The sequence below is a fragment of the Bufo bufo genome, chromosome 4 (assembly GCF_905171765.1).
Source record: "Bufo bufo chromosome 4, aBufBuf1.1, whole genome shotgun sequence".
NCBI lineage: Eukaryota > Metazoa > Chordata > Amphibia > Anura > Bufonidae > Bufo > Bufo bufo.
Window position 1 is genome coordinate 625149219 of NC_053392.1, and position 20196 is coordinate 625169414.

A 20196-nucleotide genomic window follows, 5' to 3' on the forward strand; every position below is an offset into this window, starting at 1 on the left:
GAGATCACTGTGTATAATGTATCTATAGAATATATGAGAGATCACTGTGTATAATGGATCTATAGAATATATGAGAGATCACTCTGTGTATAATGGATCTATAGAATATATGAGAGATCACTCTGTGTATAATGATCTATAGAATATATGAGAGATCACTGTGTATAATGTATCTATAGAATATATGAGAGATCACTGTATATAATGGATCTATAGAATATATGAGAGATCACTGTGTATAATGTATCTATAGAATATATAAGAGATCACTGTGTATAATGGATCTATAGAATATATGAGAGATCACTGTGTATAATGTATCTATAGAATATATGAGAGATCACTGTGTATAATGTATCTATAGTATATATGAGAGATCACTGTGTATAATGTATCTATAGAATATATGAGAGATCACTGTGTATAATGTATCTATAGAATATATGAGAGCTCACTGTATATAATGGATCTATAGAATATATGAGAGATCACTGTGTATAATGTATCTATAGAATATATGAGAGATCACTGTGTATAATGTATCTATAGAATATATGAGAGATCACTGCGTATAATGTATCTATAGAATATATGAGAGATCACTGTGTATAATGTATCTATAGAATATATGAGAGATCACTGTGTGTATAATGTATCTATAGAATATATGAGAGATCACTGCGTATAATGTATCTATAGAATATATGAGAGATCACTGTTTATAATGGATCTATAGAATATATGAGAGATCACTGTGTATAATGATCTATAGAATATATGAGAGATCACTGTGTATAATGATCTATAGAATATATGAGAGATCTCTGTGTATAATGTATCTATAGAATATATGAGAGATCACTGTGTATAATGTATCTATAGAATATATGAGAGATCACTGTGTATAATGTATCTATAGAATATATGAGAGATCACTGTGTATAATGAATCTATAGAATATATGAGAGATCACTGTGTATAATGAATCTATAGAATATATGAGAGATCACTGTGTATAATGTATCTATAGAATATATGAGAGATCACTGTGTATAATGTATCTATAGAATATATGAGAGATCACTGTGTATAATGAATCTATAGAATATATGAGAGATCACTGTGTATAATGTATCTATAGAATATATGAGAGATCACTGTGTATAATGTATCTATAGAATATATGAGAGATCACTGTGTATAATGATCTATAGAATATATGAGAGATCACTGTGTATAATGGATCTATAGAATATATGAGAGATCACTGTGTATAATGTATCTATAGAATATATAGAGATCACTGTGTATAATGTATCTATAGAATATATGAGAGATCACTGTGTATAATGTATCTATAGAATATATGAGAGATCACTGTGTATAATGTATCTATAGAATATATGAGAGATCACTGTGTATAATGTATCTATAGAATATATGAGAGATCACTGTGTATAATGTATCTATAGAATATATGAGAGATCACTGTGTATAATGTATCTATAGAATATATAAGAGATCACTGTGTATAATGTATCTATAGAATATATGAGAGATCACTGTGTATAATGGATCCATAGAATATATTACTAGGGTTGAGCGAACCCGAACTGTAAAGTTCGGGTCCGTACCGAACTTTAGGATTTTTGGACCCTGGACCCGAAATCGAACTTTTCAGTAAAAGTTTGGGTTCGTGGCTTGGTGTTCGGTGCTTTCTTGGCGCTTTTTGAAAAGGCTGCAGAGCAGCCAATAAACAAGCGTTTAACTGTCTGACCTTAGAAGCCATCACAGCCCTGCCTACTAATGACATGACTGTGATTGGCCAGTGCATCATGTGACCCAGGCTCTATATAAGCTGGAGACACATAGCGCCACACGTCACTCTGCTGTTACTAGTGTAGGGAGAGAATAGGAAAGAATTGTTATCAGAAGTGCTTGTTAACTCTGCGATCTACAGCGATTTTGTTGTGTGGGTGCAGTGCACAATCTTTTTACCCTGCCCTTAGCCCAGTGACACAGAAAAATAACTTTTATCCGTCAGTTAGTTAGGTGGGCGTCGGCAGCCATTTTGTGCAAGTTCAGTGCACCAGCACAGCATATGTGAATTTGTGACAGTCAAATACAAGCTATAAATACTGCAGTTATATTCAGGGTTTAAAAAAACAAAAACATTTTTTGCAAGATAATACATTTTGGGTCCTTTGCTGAATTTGTGTGTGACAGTCAAATACAAGCTGTAAATAGTGCAATTATATTCTGGGTTTAAAAAAAACACCCATTTTGTGCAAGACCCTACAGTCGTGGCCAAAAGTTTTGAGAATTAGATAAATATTGGAAATTGGAAAAGTTGCTGCTTAAGTTTTTATAATAGCAATTTGCATCTACTCCAGAATGTTATGAAGAGTGATCAGATGAATTGCATAGTCCTTCTTTACTATGAAAATTAACTTAGTCCCAAAAAAACCTTTCCTCTGCATTTCATTGCTGTCATTAAAGGACCTGCTGAGATCATTTCAGTAATCGTCTTGTTAACTCAGGTGAGAATGTTGACGAGCACAAGGCTGGAGATCATTATGTCAGGCTGATTGGGTTAAAATGGCAGACTTGACATGTTAAAAGGAGGGTGATGCTTGAAATCATTGTTCTTCCATTGTTAACCATGGTGACCTGCAAAGAAACGCGTGCAGCCATCATTGCGTTGCATAAAAATGGCTTCACAGGCAAGGATATTGTGGCTACTAAGATTGCACCTCAATCAACAATTTATAGGATCATCAAGAACTTCAAGGAAAGAGGTTCAATTCTTGTTAAAAAGACTTCAGGGCGTCCAAGAAAGTCCAGCAAGCGCCAGGATCGTCTCCTAAAGAGGATTCAGCTGCGGGATCGGAGTGCCACCAGTGCAGAGCTTGCTCAGGAATGGCAGCAGGCAGGTGTGAGCGCATCTGCACGCACAGTGAGGCGAAGACTTTTGGAAGATGGCCTGGTGTCAAGAAGGGCAGCAAAGAAGCCACTTCTCTCCAAAAAAAACATCAGGGACAGATTGATCTTCTGTAGATAGTTTGGTGAATGGACGGCTGAGGACTGGGGCAAAGTCATATTCTCCGATGAAGCCTCTTTCCGATTGTTTGGGGCATCTGGAAAAAGGCTTGTCCGGAGAAGAAAAGGTGAGGGCTACCATCAGTCCTGTGTCATGCCAACAGTAAAGCATCCTGAGACCATTCATGTGTGGGGTTGCTTCTCATCCAAGGCAGTGGGCTCACTCACAATTTTGCCCAAAAACACAGCCATGAATAAAGAATGGCACCAAAACACCCTCCAACAGCAACTTCTTCCAACAATCCAACAACAGTTTGGTGAAGAACAATGCATTTTCCAGCACGATGGAGCACCGTGCCATAAGGCAAAAGTGATAACTAAGTGGCTCGGGGACCAAAACGTTGACATTTTGGGTCCATGGCCTGGAAACTCCCCAGATCTTAATCCCATTGAGAACTTGTGGTCAATCCTCAAGAGGCGGGTGGACAAACAAAAACCCACTAATTCTGACAAACTCCAAGAAGTGATGATGAAAGAATGGGTTGCTATCAGTCAGGAATTGGCCCAGAAGTTGATTGAGAGCATGCCCAGTCGGATTGCAGAGGTCCTGAAAAAGAAGGGCCAACACTGCAAATACTGACTCTTTGCATAAATGTCATGTAACTGTCGATAAAAGCCTTTGAAACGTATGAAGTGCGTGTAATTATATTTCACTACATCACAGAAACAACTGAAACAAAGATCTAAAAGCAGTTTAGCAGCAAACTTTGTGAAAACTAATATTTGTGTCATTCTCAAAACTTTTGGCCACGACTGTACACATCTTAGCATTCCCTATAGATAACTGCACTCTCTTCAAGAAAACCAGATGGACAGATGTGCTCCCCGCATTCTGCTTTCATGAAGCTAGCGAGCAACCAGGCGACACATAAAAAAACACTTTTTACAACAGTGGACATACCTATTAAAGGGGGGCTTCAGTATTAGACTGCAGGGGGTCTGACTGGTGCGTTCTTTACAGGGCACTGTGCTGTGCTTTTGCTGGTGGCCATTCCTGGTAAGTGACCAAGCTGCAATACCAGGCATTACCACTGCCAAAACGATGGCACCGTGCATGGGACAGAAACATTGCTGACCTCTTATTCAGCTGATCGGATGGGTGCCCGATATTGATTGCCTATGGATAAATTATCAATATTGCAGTCCTGGAAACCTCTGGCACCTGCCGACCATCCAATGTGTATAGGGGCTGATCACGGGGTCAGTAGCATCATCGGACATTGCCCAATCCTCACCGCAGATGACACCTTCTGGTAAGCTTACTATAGTTTTCCCATTGAGAACACATGCATGCTCAGCTGAGCCCAGTGTGCATGTGTATGGGTGGGAAGATTAGACGCCAGGCAAACGAGCGTTCAGTCAACTGCTACGTACAGTGTATGGCGGCAGAACACGAGAAGAAGGGAAGCTAAGAAGTTCAGTGTGACCAAAGCACCTTCGTCACTGGGAGTTGGAGAGACCTGCTTTACCCCTTCATGAAGTCTTGGCTCATGTTTGGGGGATGGGATAACTACACTCTTGGGGATTGCTATATCACAATACTCCCCTGAGTATAAGCTCTTGTAAGAGCTTGTTCCTGGTTCCTGCTCTCTGGATTTAGGAGAGGTTCACCCCCTGGAAGCTGAAGCCCGGTCTTGGGTCCAGTGTGGGTGGAGGACGGCGAGACCCCAACCAAGCGGCGGCGGTTCGTGGGGTCTGCAGTGCTTATGGTGTCGAGCAGAGTGCTTGGAGGCCTCGGGAAGCGCTAGGAGCATCCATCAACGGAGTTGCCCGGTCGGGGTGCCAGGCGTTCCGTTACATTCAGTTTTTTGACCGGACCCAAAACCGCTGCAAGCTGCAGTTTTGTGTCCTGTCTGCGAAATAGCGCAAACCAGATCCGGCACTAAAAACAATGTAAGCCAATGGGGCCAGGTCTGGTTTTTTCAGATTCCCCAAAAAAATGGATCCAACACCCATTGACTTACAATGTTTTTAGTGCCGGATCCGGTTTGTTTCCGCATGCGAACGGAATGGATGCATCTGGATGTATTAAATTAAACTGAAGCGTCTGCCAGATCTCAAATCCGGAATGCAAAATGCATACGTGAAAGCAGCCTGTTTCAGGTGGGATTTTAGGGCTGACGGGTGTAAGCGTGCTTCCCCTTTATTATTCTCCTCTGCAGATCCGACCCGGGGCACTGACTTTTAGCATCCGCAGCTCCGCACAGCCGCTGACAGACTGGCTATTTGTCTGACTGATAGTGTGCAGGCTGCCAAAATCAGCATCAGCCGGGTTCATATGCATGTCGGGCGGTGGATCCCCCCTCGCTAACCTCTCGTCATCTCTCTTTTCCCACCGCGCCCTGTATAAATGCAGTTGTAGGACATTGCAGTACTGTGTGTAAAAGTGGAAAAAGTGACTTCTCCTTTAAGGGAAAAATCAAGTGAGTTGACGCTCACATTTCTGCTGTGATGTTAGTTTGTTTGCATCCGTTAAGGATTCTTGTTTTGTCCGTGTGTCATCCGTATTCCACGTACATTGCTAGATTCAAAATTGGCTTGCAGAGGAACTTCTACCACTGCTGATATGGACCAATAGACTGTAATGCACGGACGGATCCATAACCACGAACAAAACAGGCCATGCTTCTGCGCACAGTCAAAGAGGGACACTTAGGGTGCATGCACAGGTTCAGGATTCATGTGCGGAGAATCTGCACTGAAATCCGCAGGTGTTCGCAGGCAAATCCGTGCGGTCAATCCACTTAAATTGGTCATGCGGATTTTGAAGGAAATCCGGTCAGGTAAAATAAAATACATGCTGCAGGTCAAAATCAGCCTGGAAAAAATCTGCATCGTGTGCTTCGAGAATTTCAAATTCTCATAGAATACAATGTACATGACCTGCAAATCAGCGCAGAAAATCCGCATGCAATCCTGATCGTGTGCATTTAGCCTAACAGTTCACTGTGTGAAAGTCCAATTTTCCTGTATATTTAGTTCTCTTAGTGACAATAGCGCAAAAAGTATCTGAATATAGAAATGTCTAAAATCCGAATTGCATCAAATAATGAAATAATATACAAGGTGGGGTCTAGTATCCAGAGAGGAACCAGAGAAACACTTTCCTGATCAATATTGTTTGTAAGTGTAACAATACAAATCTACACCTCAGAGGGACAGTTAAAGGCTATGTACACCTTTGGAGGCCATTTTTATTTGTGATTGCATTTCACTTATTTTTGGCTAAAAGCATATTTTCAGTTGGCCTTTATTAAAAATATTGAGCTGTTCTGTCACAAAGGGTTAACAGTTTTTCTAGCTGTGTGACTGGTACTTTCACTTTTTGCCAGTCATCTAATAAACCTTATCTCTAAACTACTGAGAGGTCATAAACACTTATTTAAGCCACATTCTCATCAGTAAGATAAGAACTGAGCTCTAATGATTGTTTATAATGTGAGAGAGCAGAGATAAGGAGCCTGTCAGCTCCTGGTCTGACGGAAAAGACAGAAAATCTCCAAGCTGCTTCTACAGCACCTCAGCTCTGTGCAGAAAAAAGGGCTACATATTTCTAATACAGACTAATTGTAAAAATGATTTTTAGCTCTAAATAACTACAACTGCAATAATAAAATAAAATTGTCCCCAAAAGTGTACATAGCCTTTAAGGAGAAAAGAGGGACTTGGGTCCAAAAGAGGGACACTTGAGGTCTGCTTCTGCAATGTCACCACGGACCCACAGCACATGGGAAACAACTGATGGGTGAATGCACATAAAAATCAATGGGTACATGATTCACTGGCATGAGGGTGAGGTGAGGGTTTCAGCACTATAAATACTGAAAGCAAAATGGAGTCAATTAAATATACTGAGGGCAGTTTGGGGGGCATTATATGTACAGTGGGAACTATGTGGGGCCACTATTCATACTGGGGGCACTGTGTTGGGCCATTACTTATACTGGGGGGGATGTGTGGGGCCATTACTTACACTGGGGGCACTGTGTGGGGCCATTATTTATACTGGGGGCACTGTGTGGGGCCATTATTTATACTGGGGGCACTGTGTGGGGCTATTACTTATACTGGGGGCACTGTGTGGGGCTATTACTTATAATGGGTGCACTGTGTGGGAATATTATTTATACTGGGGGTACTGTGTGGGAATATTATTTATACTGGGGGTACTGTGTGGGGCCATTATTTATACTGGGGGTACTGTGTGGGGCCATTACTTATACTGGGGGCACTGTGTGGGGCAATTATTTATACTGGGGGTACTGTGTGGGGCTATTATTTATACTGGGGGCACTGCATGGGGCCATTACTTATAGTGAGGGCACTGTGTGGGGCAATTATTTATACTGAGGGCACTGTGTGGGGCAATTATTTATACTGAGGGCACAGTGTGGGGCCTTTATTGATACTGGGGGTTCTGTGTGGGGCCATTACTTATACTGAGGATATTGTGTGGGCCATTACTTATACTGGGGGCACTGTGTGGGGCTATTACTTATACTGAGGGCACTGTGTGGGGCCTTTATTGATACTGGGGTACTGTGTGGGGCCATTGCTTATACTGGGGGTACAGTGGAGGCCATTATACTGGGGGAAATACATACCATAAATACAGGGTAATACAGTGCCACATACCTCTTACATCCAGTAACAACTCCTCCGATGTAGATGTTCTCTTTCCTCATCTTCTCTGTTAGGACCAGACCTCCATGATGACATCTTCTAGCCATGTTCCATCTCTGCAGAGTTTGACACACAGACATCTTAGAGTCCTCAAATTTCCATCATTCTCCCCTCCTGGTGCCTCAACATTGTCATTCTGCTGCTACCCCAATACTGTGCCCGCTGTGCTCCCCAGTGCCTCCAAATAATATACTGCAGAAAAAAGTCCCTCAGTAATAATAATGCCCCCTACAGTATCACCAGTGACAATAATGCCCGCCCCCAGCAATAACAATGCCCCTGTTATGCTTCCAGTATTAATTATGCCCCTACAGTGCCCACTATAATCCCCCCAGTAATAATAGTGCCCCCAACAGTGCCCCTATAATTGCTCTAGTAATATTAATGTCTCCAGTATTTAAAATGTCACATTAGTGTCCCCAGTAATAGTAATGCCCTCAATAATAGTGCCTCAAGCTATAATAATGCCCCCAGTAATAATTATATTATGTATTTTGCCTTCAGTAATAATGCCCCCTATATTTCCCCCAGTAATAATAATAATGTCCCCACAGTAATAAAAATGCCCCCACTATTAATAATGTCCTCACAGTGCCCCCACTATTAATACCTCAGTATTAAAAATGCCACCTGATTGCCCTAGTAATAATAATGCCCACAATAATAGTGCATCAAGCAATAATAATTCCCAGAGTATTAATATTATACACTGCTCAAAAAAATACAAAAATAACACATCCTAGATCTGAGTTAATTAAATATTCTTCTGAAATACTTTGTTCTTTACATAGTTGAATGTGCTGACAACAAAATCACACAAAAATTTAAAAATGGAAATCAAATTTTTCAACCCATGGAGGTCTGGATTTGGAGTCACACTCAAAATTAAAGTGGAAAAACACACTAAAGACTGATCCAACTTTGATGTAATGTCCTTAAAACAAGTCAAAATGAGGCTCAGTAGTGTGTGTGGCCTCCACGTGCCTGTATGACCTCCCTACAACGCCTGTGCATGCTCCTGATGAGGTGGCGGACGGTCTCCTGAGGGATCTCCTCCCAGACCTGGACTAAAGCATCTGCCAACTCCTGGACAGTCTGTGGTGCAACGTGACGTTGGTGGATAGAGCGAGACATGATGTCCCAGATGTGCTCAATTGGATTCAGGTCTGGGGAACGGGCGGGCCAGTCCATAGCATCAATGCCTTCGTCTTGCAGGAACTGCTGACACACTCCAGCCACATGAGGTCTAGCATTGTCTTGCATTAGGAGGAACCCAGGGCCAACCGCACCAGCATATGGTCTCACAAGGGGTCTGAGGATCTCATCTCGGTACCTAATGGCAGTCAGGCTACCTCTGGCGAGCACATGGAGGGCTGTGCGGCCCTCCAAAGAAATGCCACCCCACACCATTACTGACCCAATGCCAAACCGGTCATGCTGAAGGATGTTGCAGGCAGCAGAACGTTCTCCACGGCGTCTCCAGACTCTGTCACGTCTGTCACATGTGCTCAGTGTGAACCTGCTTTCATCTGTGAAGAGCACAGGGCGCCAGTGGCGAATTTGCCAATCTTGGTGTTCTCTGGCAAATGCCAAACGTCTTGCACGGTGTTGGGCTGTAAGCACAACCCCCACCTGTGGACTTCGGGCCCTCATATAACCCTCATGGAGTCTGTTTCTGACCGTTTGAGCAGACACATGCACATTTGTGGCCTGCTGGAGGTCATTTTGCAGGGCTCTGGCAGTGCTCCTTCTGTTCCTCCTTGCACAAAGGCGGAGGTAGCGGTCCTGCTGCTGGGTTGTTGCCCTCCTACGGCCTCCTCCACGTCTCCTGATGTACTGGCCTGTCTCCTGGTAGCGCCTCCATGCTCTGGACACTACGCTGACAGACACAGCAAACCTTCTTGCTACAGCTCGCATTGATGTGCCATCCTGGATAAGCTGCACTACCTGAGCCACTTGTGTGGGTTGTAGACTCTGTCTCATGCTACCACTAGAGTGAAAGCACCGGCAGCATTCAAAAGTGACCAAAACATCAGCCAGGAAGCATAGGAACTGAGAAGTGGTCTGTGATCACCACCTGCAGAACCACTCCTTTATTGGGGGGGGGGGGGGGGTCTTGCTAATTGCCTATAATTTCCACCTGTTGTCTATCCCATTTGCACAACAGCATGTGAAATTGATTGTCACTCAGTGTTGCTTCCTAAGTGGACAGTTTGATTTCACAGAAGTGTGATTGACTTGGAGTTACATTGTGTTGTTTAAGCGTTCCCTTTATTTTTTTGAGCAGTGTATATTGTATTGTGCCCCCCCTGTAATAATAATGGCCGATACCTTGCCTCCAGTAATAATGATGCCCCACAGTGCCCTCAGTAATGTCCCTATAGTACCCACCACAATGCCCCCCTTGCCCACAGTAATCTACGTACAGTGACCACAGTAACGTGCACACAGCAGGGCCAGCAGCGGCCGTCTCCCTCGGTACACTGCACATTGCAGCCGCCAGCATGACAGTGGCGTGATAATGAGATCGCAGCATGGCAGACTGCGGCCTGTTATACATATTGTAGTGAGGGCGCCGGGCCGCGGCTGTAATCTTATCATCATGACACAATGTATTAAGGGAAGGACACTGTCGGCACAGAACATACTGTAGGCATTCGGCCCAACGAGAAGTTTCCCGGTAGGGTACCATGCCAATCTGCCTGCAGGGGTTGGGGTTTAAAATTAAATGCATCCATCTTTTTTTCCGTTTTTTAACAAAACGGATGCTAAAAACAGATAAACGGACACAAAATGACCATGTAAAAATTGCCATTTGTCCGTTCTTTAGCAGACTTTGTTTTCATGGTCGTGTGAATGCAGCCTCACACTGCTGCTCCGCGCTACTGGAATCAGAAGTAAAATATACTCCAGGGGCGTCAATACTTTTCGACACTTGCCTGTTCTTGTTTTTCTTGTCTTTGGTCCTTGTCAGTTCTGCAGTGAATTTCCTTTGCACAGCTGCACAGACAGATGGTCCATGACATGAAGAGCACAAGGAGGACGAGCAGAGGCTGTGAACCCCAGCGGGACTCTGCCGGGATTCCCTCTGTCCTTCCACAAGAGGGTCCAAAGTCAAGTTTATAGTCAGTTTTCCCACAGCAGTGACAGCAGCCCGTGCTCGCTCTGCCGCACCCGACTGCGCTCGCTCTGCCTCACCCGCTGTCACGGCGGGCGGGCACTCAGTATGACAGATAACGAACCAACCAGGCTCTGGGCGAGAGACAGGGAAGGGTCACCTCCTAGCTAATCCCTGACCTCTTTCTCTGCACTGCTCAGCCCATCTACAGATCTTGAAGGTAGATCTGAGATGTCCCCGTGCCTGGGCTGACAAAACCCTGAATTCCCTGAGATGGTGAAGTGGGAAATAGGAGCAGCCTGCTCGCACAGAACCTGGATGGGAAAGATGACACAAAACAACCAACTAGAAACAACACTTATCTTCCTGAGCTGGAGCAGACAGCCAACCTTCCTTCCTAGCTTCCAAGATCACAATAATGAATATAATCCGCTCAGGGCACTGGGCAGAGGAGCTATTTAAACTAATGTCTCCACCCAGTGCACCTGATGAGAGGCGGATCCAGCACGACTCCAAAACAAACACTAAACTCGTGCTGCTATCCTGGCCGACCTCCGCACATCGTCAGAGTGGGGCATGACAGTACCCCCCCTTCTACGGGTGACCTCCGGACACCCTGGACCAACCTTATCCGGATGGGACCTATGAAAGGCCCTCACCAGACGGCTGGCGTTGACATCTGACGCCGGAACCCACATCCTCTCCTCAGGACCGTATCCCCTCCAGTGAACCAGGTACTGGAGGGAACCCCGCAGAACTCTCGAGTCGAGAATCCTGGAGATCTCGAACTCCAAGTTTCCCTCGACCAGAACAGGAGGAGGAGGCAATGGCGATGGTACCACCGGTTTAACATATTTTTTTAGTAAAGACTTGTGTAAGACATCGTGGATCCTCCAAGTCTGCGGCAGATCAAGTCGAAATGCCACAGGATTGATCACAGCAGAAATCTTATATGGACCAACAAATCTTGGACCCAGTTTCCAAGATGGCATTCTCAACTTGATATTCCTAGTGGACAACCACACCAAACCACCCACACACAGGTCCGGACCAGTCACACGTCTCCTGTCAGCCATTCGTTTATACCTCTCACCCATCCTCTCCAAATTCCCTTGAATCCCCCGCCAGATAGAGGACAAGGCAGAAGAGAATCTCTCCTCCTCTGGCATCCCGGAGGAACCAGACCCAGAAAAGGTACCAAACTGAGGATGGAAACCGTATGCGCCAAAAAATGGCGACTTACCCGTGGACTCCTGCCTACGGTTATTCAATGCAAATTCTGCTAAGGGCAAGAACGAGGACCAGTCCTCCTGATTCTCAGCCACAAAGCACCTCAAGTAGGTCTCCAGGTTTTGATTGGTACGCTCCGTCTGACCATTCGACTGTGGATGAAAAGCCGACGAGAAAGAAAGTTGAATGCCAAGTTGAATGCCCCTATCAGAGACAATATCCGAAGGAATACCGTGCAATTTAACAATATTATCCACAAAAATCTGCGCAAGAGTCTTAGCGTTAGGCAGACTTGTTAGTGGTATAAAGTGAGCCATTTTACTGAAACGATCGACTACCACCAAAATCACTGTTCTCCCGGAGGAACTCGGTAGGTCCGTAATAAAGTCCATGGACAAATGTGTCCAAGGACGAGATGGAATAGACAATGGAAGAAGTGAACCAGGCGGTCGAGTATGAGCAACCTTAGACCGAGTGCAGGTTTCACAAGCTGCCACGTAATTCTCAATACTCTTACGCAAACCTGGCCACCAGAACCTCCGGGACACCAGATCACAGGTGGACTTACCACCAGGATGTCCAGCGAGAACAGTATCGTGATGTTCCTTAAACACCTTGTATCGTAGGCCCTCAGGAACAAACAACCTCCCTGGGGGACACGAACCAGGAGCCCCCTCCTGAGCTCCCAACACCTCCATCTCCAATTCAGGGTACAGAGCGGAGACCACCACTCCATCCGCCAAAATCGGCGCTGGATCTTCTGAATCACCTCCCCCAGGGAAGCTGCGAGACAAGGCATCAGCCTTGATGTTCTTGACCCCTGGGCGAAAGGTAACCACGAAATTGAACCTGGTAAAAAAAAGTGACCATCTGGCCTGCCTAGGGTTCAGACGCTTGGCAGATTGCAGGTAAGCCAAATTCTTATGGTCAGTATACACCGTAACGGGGTGAGACGCCCCCTCCAACCAGTGGCGCCATTCCTCAAAGGCCAACTTGATAGCCAACAACTCTCTATCTCCAACATCATAATTCCTCTCGGCAACCGAGAGCTTCTTGGAGAAGAAGGCACACGGGACCCACTTGCCAGGAGATGAACCCTGTGACAGCACCGCCCCAACCCCCACCTCTGATGCATCAACCTCCACTACGAATGGTTGAGACACATCCGGCTGCACCATTCATACTACCAAGTGTGAGGGAGTTTTTTTTTTCTTTTTTCTTTTTCTCTTCCACCTGTGATTTAACATGAGGACAAGAAAAAATAAAATGACCCCTCTTTCCACAAAAGTAACATAGTTTGTGCAATTTCCTAAAGTCTCTACTATCAGAATGGCAAGAAATCTGACCCAATTGCATGGGTTCCTCCGCTACTCCAGAGTTATAAGCAATATCACCCTGGGCAGAAGAAGAAACAAAACCACACGCAGGAGGGATCCCCTGCACGGAGGGACCCTTACCCCTCTCTCGGATACGTCTATCCAACCGTATAGCCAAAGACATTGCATTCTCTAAAGTATCCGGATACTCATGAAAAGCCAGGGCATCCTACAACCTTTCAGATAACCCCTGACAAAACTGACTACGTAACGCGGGGTCGTTCCACCCCGACTCAGTAGCCCACCTCCTAAACTCTGTACAGTAACCCTCTGCAGTATGTTCACCCTGCAGTAAGTTACGCAATTTCGATTCTGCCATCGAGACCCGATCTGGGTCATCGTAAATCAATCCCAGGGCTTAGAAAAATTCCTCCACTGACCGGAGAGCCGGAGAACCGGGCGGCAGAGAAAAAGCCCAGGATTGAGCGTCCCCTTTAAGCAGAGACATGATGATACCAACCCTCTGATCCTCATTACCTGACGAAAATGGACGCAGTCGAAAGTACAATTTGCATGACTCTTTAAAGCGGAAAAAATCATCCGTACTCCCTGTAAATCTGTCGGAAAGAGCGACTTTAGGCTCCCCACCAATTTGACCTGTACCTGATGCCAGAAACCTCTGACACTGTGTGACCGTACCACGCAGATCCGCAACCTCTAGGGATAAACCCTGCATGCGGTCAACCAGTGCATCAATTGACGCCATCACAAAAGCGCTGAGTGATGGCTGTCACAGTACGGCGGATTATAATGTCACGGCGAGCGTGCACTCAGTATAACAGATAACGAACCAACCAGGCTCTGGGCGAGAGACAGGGAAGGGTCACCTCCTAGCTAATCCCTGACCTCTTTCCCTGCACTGCTCAGCCCATCTACAGATCTTGAAGGTAGATCTGAGATGTCCCCGTGCCTGGGCTGACAAAACCCTGAATTCCCTGAGATGGTGAAGTGGGAAATAGGAGCAGCCTGCTCGCACAGAACCTGGATGGGAAAGATGACACAAAACAACCAACTAGAAACAACACTTATCTTCCTGAGCTGGAGCAGACAGCCAACCTTCCTTCCTAGCTTCCAAGATCACAATAATGAATATAATCCGCTCAGGGCACTGGGCAGAGGAGCTATTTAAACTAATGACTCCACCCAGTGCACCTGATGAGGGGCGGATCCAGCACGACTCCAAAACAAACACTAAACTCGTGCTGCTATCCTGGCCGACCTCCGCACATCGTCAGAGTGGGGCATGACACCCACCTGCGCTCGCTCTGCCCCACCCGTCTGCGCCCACTCTGCCCCACCCGCCCTCTCTCGCTCTGCCCCACCCGCCGGCGCTCGCTCTGCCCCACCCGCCGGCGCTCGCTCTGCCCCACCCGACTGCGCTTGCTCTGCCCCACCCGACTGCGCTCGCTCTGCCCCACCCACCTGCGCTCGCTCTGCCCCACCCGCCCGCGCTCGCTCTGCCCTACCCGCCCGCGCTCGCTCTGCCTCACCCGCCCGCGCTCGCTCTGCCCCACCCGACCGCGCTCGCTCTGCCCCACCCGCCCGCGCTCGCTCTGCCCCACCCGCCCGCGCTCGCTCTGCCTCACCCGCCCGCGCTCGCTCTTCCTCACCCGCCCGCGCTCGCTCTGCCCCACCCGCCTGCGCTCGCTCTGCGCTGCCCGCTCTGTTATTCTTTCCATTGCACACGCGTGTTTCCCCCGACTCCTGTCAATTCTCGCTTTTACATTATGCAATTGCTCGGGATGAATTTAAGTGGAAAATATGCTTCACTGGAAAAAAGTGTCCTCCGTGGCCCGGAATGTGCGGAATGCCTCAAATATTATCATAAGTTGTGTTGGTTTCTATCTCACCAGTGCACTCCCGGCACCGCCTCAAAGCAGGATCTGACCTCGCCTAGAAATAAACCTCTATATCAGGGATCAGCAACCTTCGGCGCTCCAGCTGTGCTGAAACTACGACTCCCAGCATGCACACTTGCTTAGCTATTTTCAGAACTCCCATAGAAGTGAATGGAGCATGCTGGGAGTTGTAGTTTCCACACATCTGGAGTGCCGAAGGTTGCTGACCATTGCTCTATATAAAACCAAATGCCTTTAAAAAGTATTCACACCCCTCCTGCGCTTCGTGTTTTATTGTGTGGTGACAACCTTGAATCACAGAGGAAATCATCAGGAGCTTAGCAGCTAAAAAGATCCCATTAACCAGTTCCAGTCCAGGGCACGTCCCCCGGTTAATGACCAGGCACAGCTCCGCTTTCTTGGTACATGAGGAATTACATGTTGTTACGGGTTTTTCTTGTTTGCATCTTTTTTTTCCTGGGGTTTATTTTTATTCGATTTTTATATTAGGATTTTTTATTATATCCGTGTCTGTTTTTCATAGTTTTTGTGATAGTATATATCACCACCTTATATACAGAATTATGTCTGCAGTGACCCAGAGGTACAGTTAATTGTGTACCAAGAGCCAAATGTTGCGGCTCGTTGTTAAAGCATTTATTTCTTTATGCACTGTGTGTTCCAAATGGTCATGTATAGGCAATATATAGTTAACCCTGGCAGATTTGGTTTAGGTTGCTGAGGTGATTAGCTAAGACCGCCCCCTGGTTAGAGAGTCTAGTCTGAACAACCTTCAAACTACACCTAACTCCAGAGAACTCTGGTCTATGAGACTACTGCTGCTGGAGAAGTGACTTTACCACAAGAATACCCCGAGGGAAAGAGAACAGACAACCATAGAAGGTCCAGAACTGTGATGGCTAACCTCTAGCTGTGGTAAACTACGACTCCCAAGATGTACACTTGCTTGGCTGTGCTCAAAACTCCATAGAAATGAATGGAGCATGCTGAGAGTCATAGTTTTTCATGACAGCTGGAGTGCCGGAGGTTAGCCATCATTGGTCTAGAACCATCGAAGCTGCCCGCTGGATTCAGACAGTAAGGTGCCGCATGTTTAGGGCATTAAGACTCTACTGCTTGCAGAAAGGGTTAATTGCCTATGGCACCCACCAAACCTTGAGTCAGGCTGGCCATCCAAATCAAAGATCTGCTCTCCTCAGCCTGGAAACTGCAGAAAGAGTTAATTTCACACCTATGGTTATTTGGGAGGATTGAAAAGTGAATTTAGAGTGAGACCTTGGGAGGACTACCACCATCATTGCCACTGCCTATATACTGCCACTGGGAAAAGTAAGCTCTGTGGTAGACCTCAGGACTGTAGCAATTGCTGCTATCTCAACCACAACTCTCATCATCTACTCAGTAAAGGGAAACTTTATTCTAATTAAACTGGTCTTGGTTATTGCTTCCACTATCCACCGGACTCTGCACCCCTGCCAGCCACTTAACATCAAGGGCACCCCATCTACCACCAGGCAGGAGCCCTCAGAAAGTCAGGGTGTGCCCAGGAGGTAGAAAGGTGTGCCCTCCATTCACTGAGCCCTGCCTGGGAAGTGAGTACTGCTACCCCCTATCAGGACCACTCCCATCCTCTCTGCCCCACGCCTCCCTATTGTGTCCCTCTCTCTCTTATGGTCAAGTGGTGTCTAGTTTTGGGTTCCTCGGGGGCGGGCTTCTGCTGGTGGTGGCGTTGTTCTTTATACACTGTGCCGCTCATTAAAGCTAAGGTCAGGCCTACGAGGGGACTTTGGCCACGACACACACACAACGATTGCAGTGTCTTGCTGCCCCCATTGAACGGAGGAAAGAGAATCGGGTTGCGTTACAAAAGACCCCATTTACCTTTGTTAGATGCAATGCAGACAGTGCTACCCCTAACCTGAGACCTATGGGGGACCCATCAGAACCTTCAGCCCCCCGGCGATCACTGGGACTGCAGCAGTAAGGGGCTGTATATCGGGACTCACTGAGCACCATGTATGCAGATCAGAGAGGCAGGGACAGTATTAAACTGTATGTGGAGTCCGGCTGTCTCTGCCTTCTCTCGGGATACTCCAGCTGTCTCTGACCGTCTCTCTTCTACTGCAGCGGCAGAGACTTTCAGAAATGTGTCCGCCGCCGAGTGATTTACAGACCAGTGGTCATTAACCACCTCAGCCCCCTTAGCTTAAACACCCTTAATGACCAGGCCACTTTTTACACTTCTGACCTACACTACTTTCACCGTTTATTGCTCGGTCATGCAACTTACCACCCAAATGAATTTTACCTCCTTTTCTTCTCACTAATAGAGCTTTCATTTGGTGGTATTTCATTGCTGCTGACATTTTTACTTTTTTTTGTTATTAATCGAAATTTAACGATTTTTTTTGCAAAAAAATGTCATTTTTCACTTTCAGTTGTAAAATTTTGCAAAAAAAAACGACATCCATATATAAATTTTTCTCTAAATTTATTGTTCTACATGTCTTTGATAAAAAAAAAATGTTTGGGTAAAAAAAAATGGTTTGGGTAAAAGTTATAGCGTTTACAAACTATGGTACAAAAATGTGAATTTCCGCTTTTTGAAGCAGCTCTGACTTTCTGAGCACCTGTCATGTTTCCTGAGGTTCTACAATGCCCAGACAGTACAAACACCCCACAAATGACCCCATTTCGGAAAGTAGACACCCTAAGGTATTCGCTGATGGGCATAGTGAGTTCATAGAACTTTTTATTTTTTGTCACAAGTTAGTGGAAAATGATGATTTTTATTTTTTTTTTTCTTACAAAGTCTCATATTCCACTAACTTGTGACAAAAAATAAAAACTTCCATGAACTCACTATGCCCATCAGCGAATACCTTGGGGTGTCTTCTTTCCAAAATGGGGTCACTTGTGGGGTAGTTATACTGCCCTGGCATTCTAGGGGCCCTAATGTGTGGTAAGTAGTTTGAAATCAAATTCTGTAAAAAATGACCTGTGAAATCCGAAAGGTGCTCTTTGGAATGTGGGCCCCTTTGCCCACCTAGGCTGCAAAAAAGTGTCATACATCTGGTATCCCCGTACTCAGGAGAAGTTGGGCAATGTGTTTTGGGGTGTCATTTTACATATACCCATGCTGGGTGAGAGAAATATCTTGGCAAAAGACAACTTTTCCCATTTTTTTATACAAAGTTGGCAGGCAGGCTCCACTCGCTTACCTTCCGTTCCTGTGTGCGCGCGTTCACAGGAAATCTTGCGTCTCGCGAGATGACGCACGGATGCGTCCAGGAGGAATGAATCAACCACCTTCCGGACGCATCCGTGCGTTAGGCGGTCCGGAGGTGGTTAAGGCTCGCTACTCTTCATAGGCCTCTGGTTTCTAAGTCGATTTAGTTATTTTTGTAGATTTAGAATCTTCTGTGAGGGTAGTCAGCGCTCCAGGTACTGACTGTACCTGCAGTGTAAAGCATGAGGCAGGGAAAGAGCAGCAGCCTGAGCCCCTGAAGACCCAGGCGTCCGATTCTAGACTACCTCAGACACCAGCAGGTAATATAGCTAAGCTGGAGTCACACATGATACAGTCGCTGTGAACTAAGTGGATCTGTAGTATAAAGCATGGGGGAGTGATAGAAATTAAGCCTGGGCATCTATAGAAACAGGAGGTAGATTTCAGCAGGGGTGTAGCTATAGGGGGTGCAGAGGTAGCAGTTGATACCGGGCCCAGGAGCTTGAGGGGGCCCAAAGACCCTTGTGCTGCATAAGAAGACACCGGTATTATAGAGAGTGCATGCAGGTCAAGTTACTCCTCTTGCTGGAGGGAAGAGGTTAGGTCAAAAATTTGGCATGGGGGGGGGGAAGGGGTCGCTGTTTAAATTTTTGTGTCAGACAGCATAAAGGCTAAGCGCTTCCCTGCCCCTGGCCACAAAGCATTGAGGTAAGGGGGAAGGGGGGGCAAGCTGAACTCTTGCTCAAGGACCCATTAGCCTTTAGCTACGCTCCTGGATGTCAGACTACCTTAAGGTCCCTTTACACAGGCCAATTCAGCAGGTGATGTCGGGAAGGATGCGTTTCTTCCTGATAATCGTCTACTCGTCAGTGGGGGAGACACATTTACATTCAGTGATCCCCTCCACAGTATGGGGAGCAGTGATCACTAATGCCATTGCTCGTCCTCATACAGAAGCCTTCCTTCCTGACAGTCACCTGCTCGTCAGTGGAGGAGACACATTTACATGCAGTGATCCCCTCCACAGTATGGGAGCAGTGATCACTAATGCCATCGCTCGTCCTCATACAGAAGCCTTCCTTCCTGACAGTCACCTGCTCGTCAGTGGAGGAGACACATTAACATGCAGTGAGCTCCTCCACAGTATGGGGAGCAGTGATCACTAATGCCATCGCTCGTCCTCATACAGAAGCCTTCCTTCCTGACAGTCACCTGCTCGTCAGTGGAGGAGACACATTAACATGCAGTGATCTCCTCCACAGTATGGGGAGCAGTGATCACTAATGCCATCGCTCGTCCTCATACAGAAGCGTTCCTTCCTGACAGTCACCTGCTCGTCAGTGGAGGAGACACATTAACATGCAGTGATCTCCTCCACAGTATGGGGAGCAGTGATCACTAATGCCATCGCTCGTCATACAGAAGCCTTCCTTCCTGACAGTCACCTGCTCGTCAGTGGAGGAGACACATTAACATGCAGTGATCTCCTCCACAGTATGGGGAGCAGTGATCACTAATGCCATCGGTCGTCCTCATACAGAAGCCTTCCTTCCTGACAGTCACCTGCTCGTCAGTGGAGGAGACACATTAACATGCAGTGAT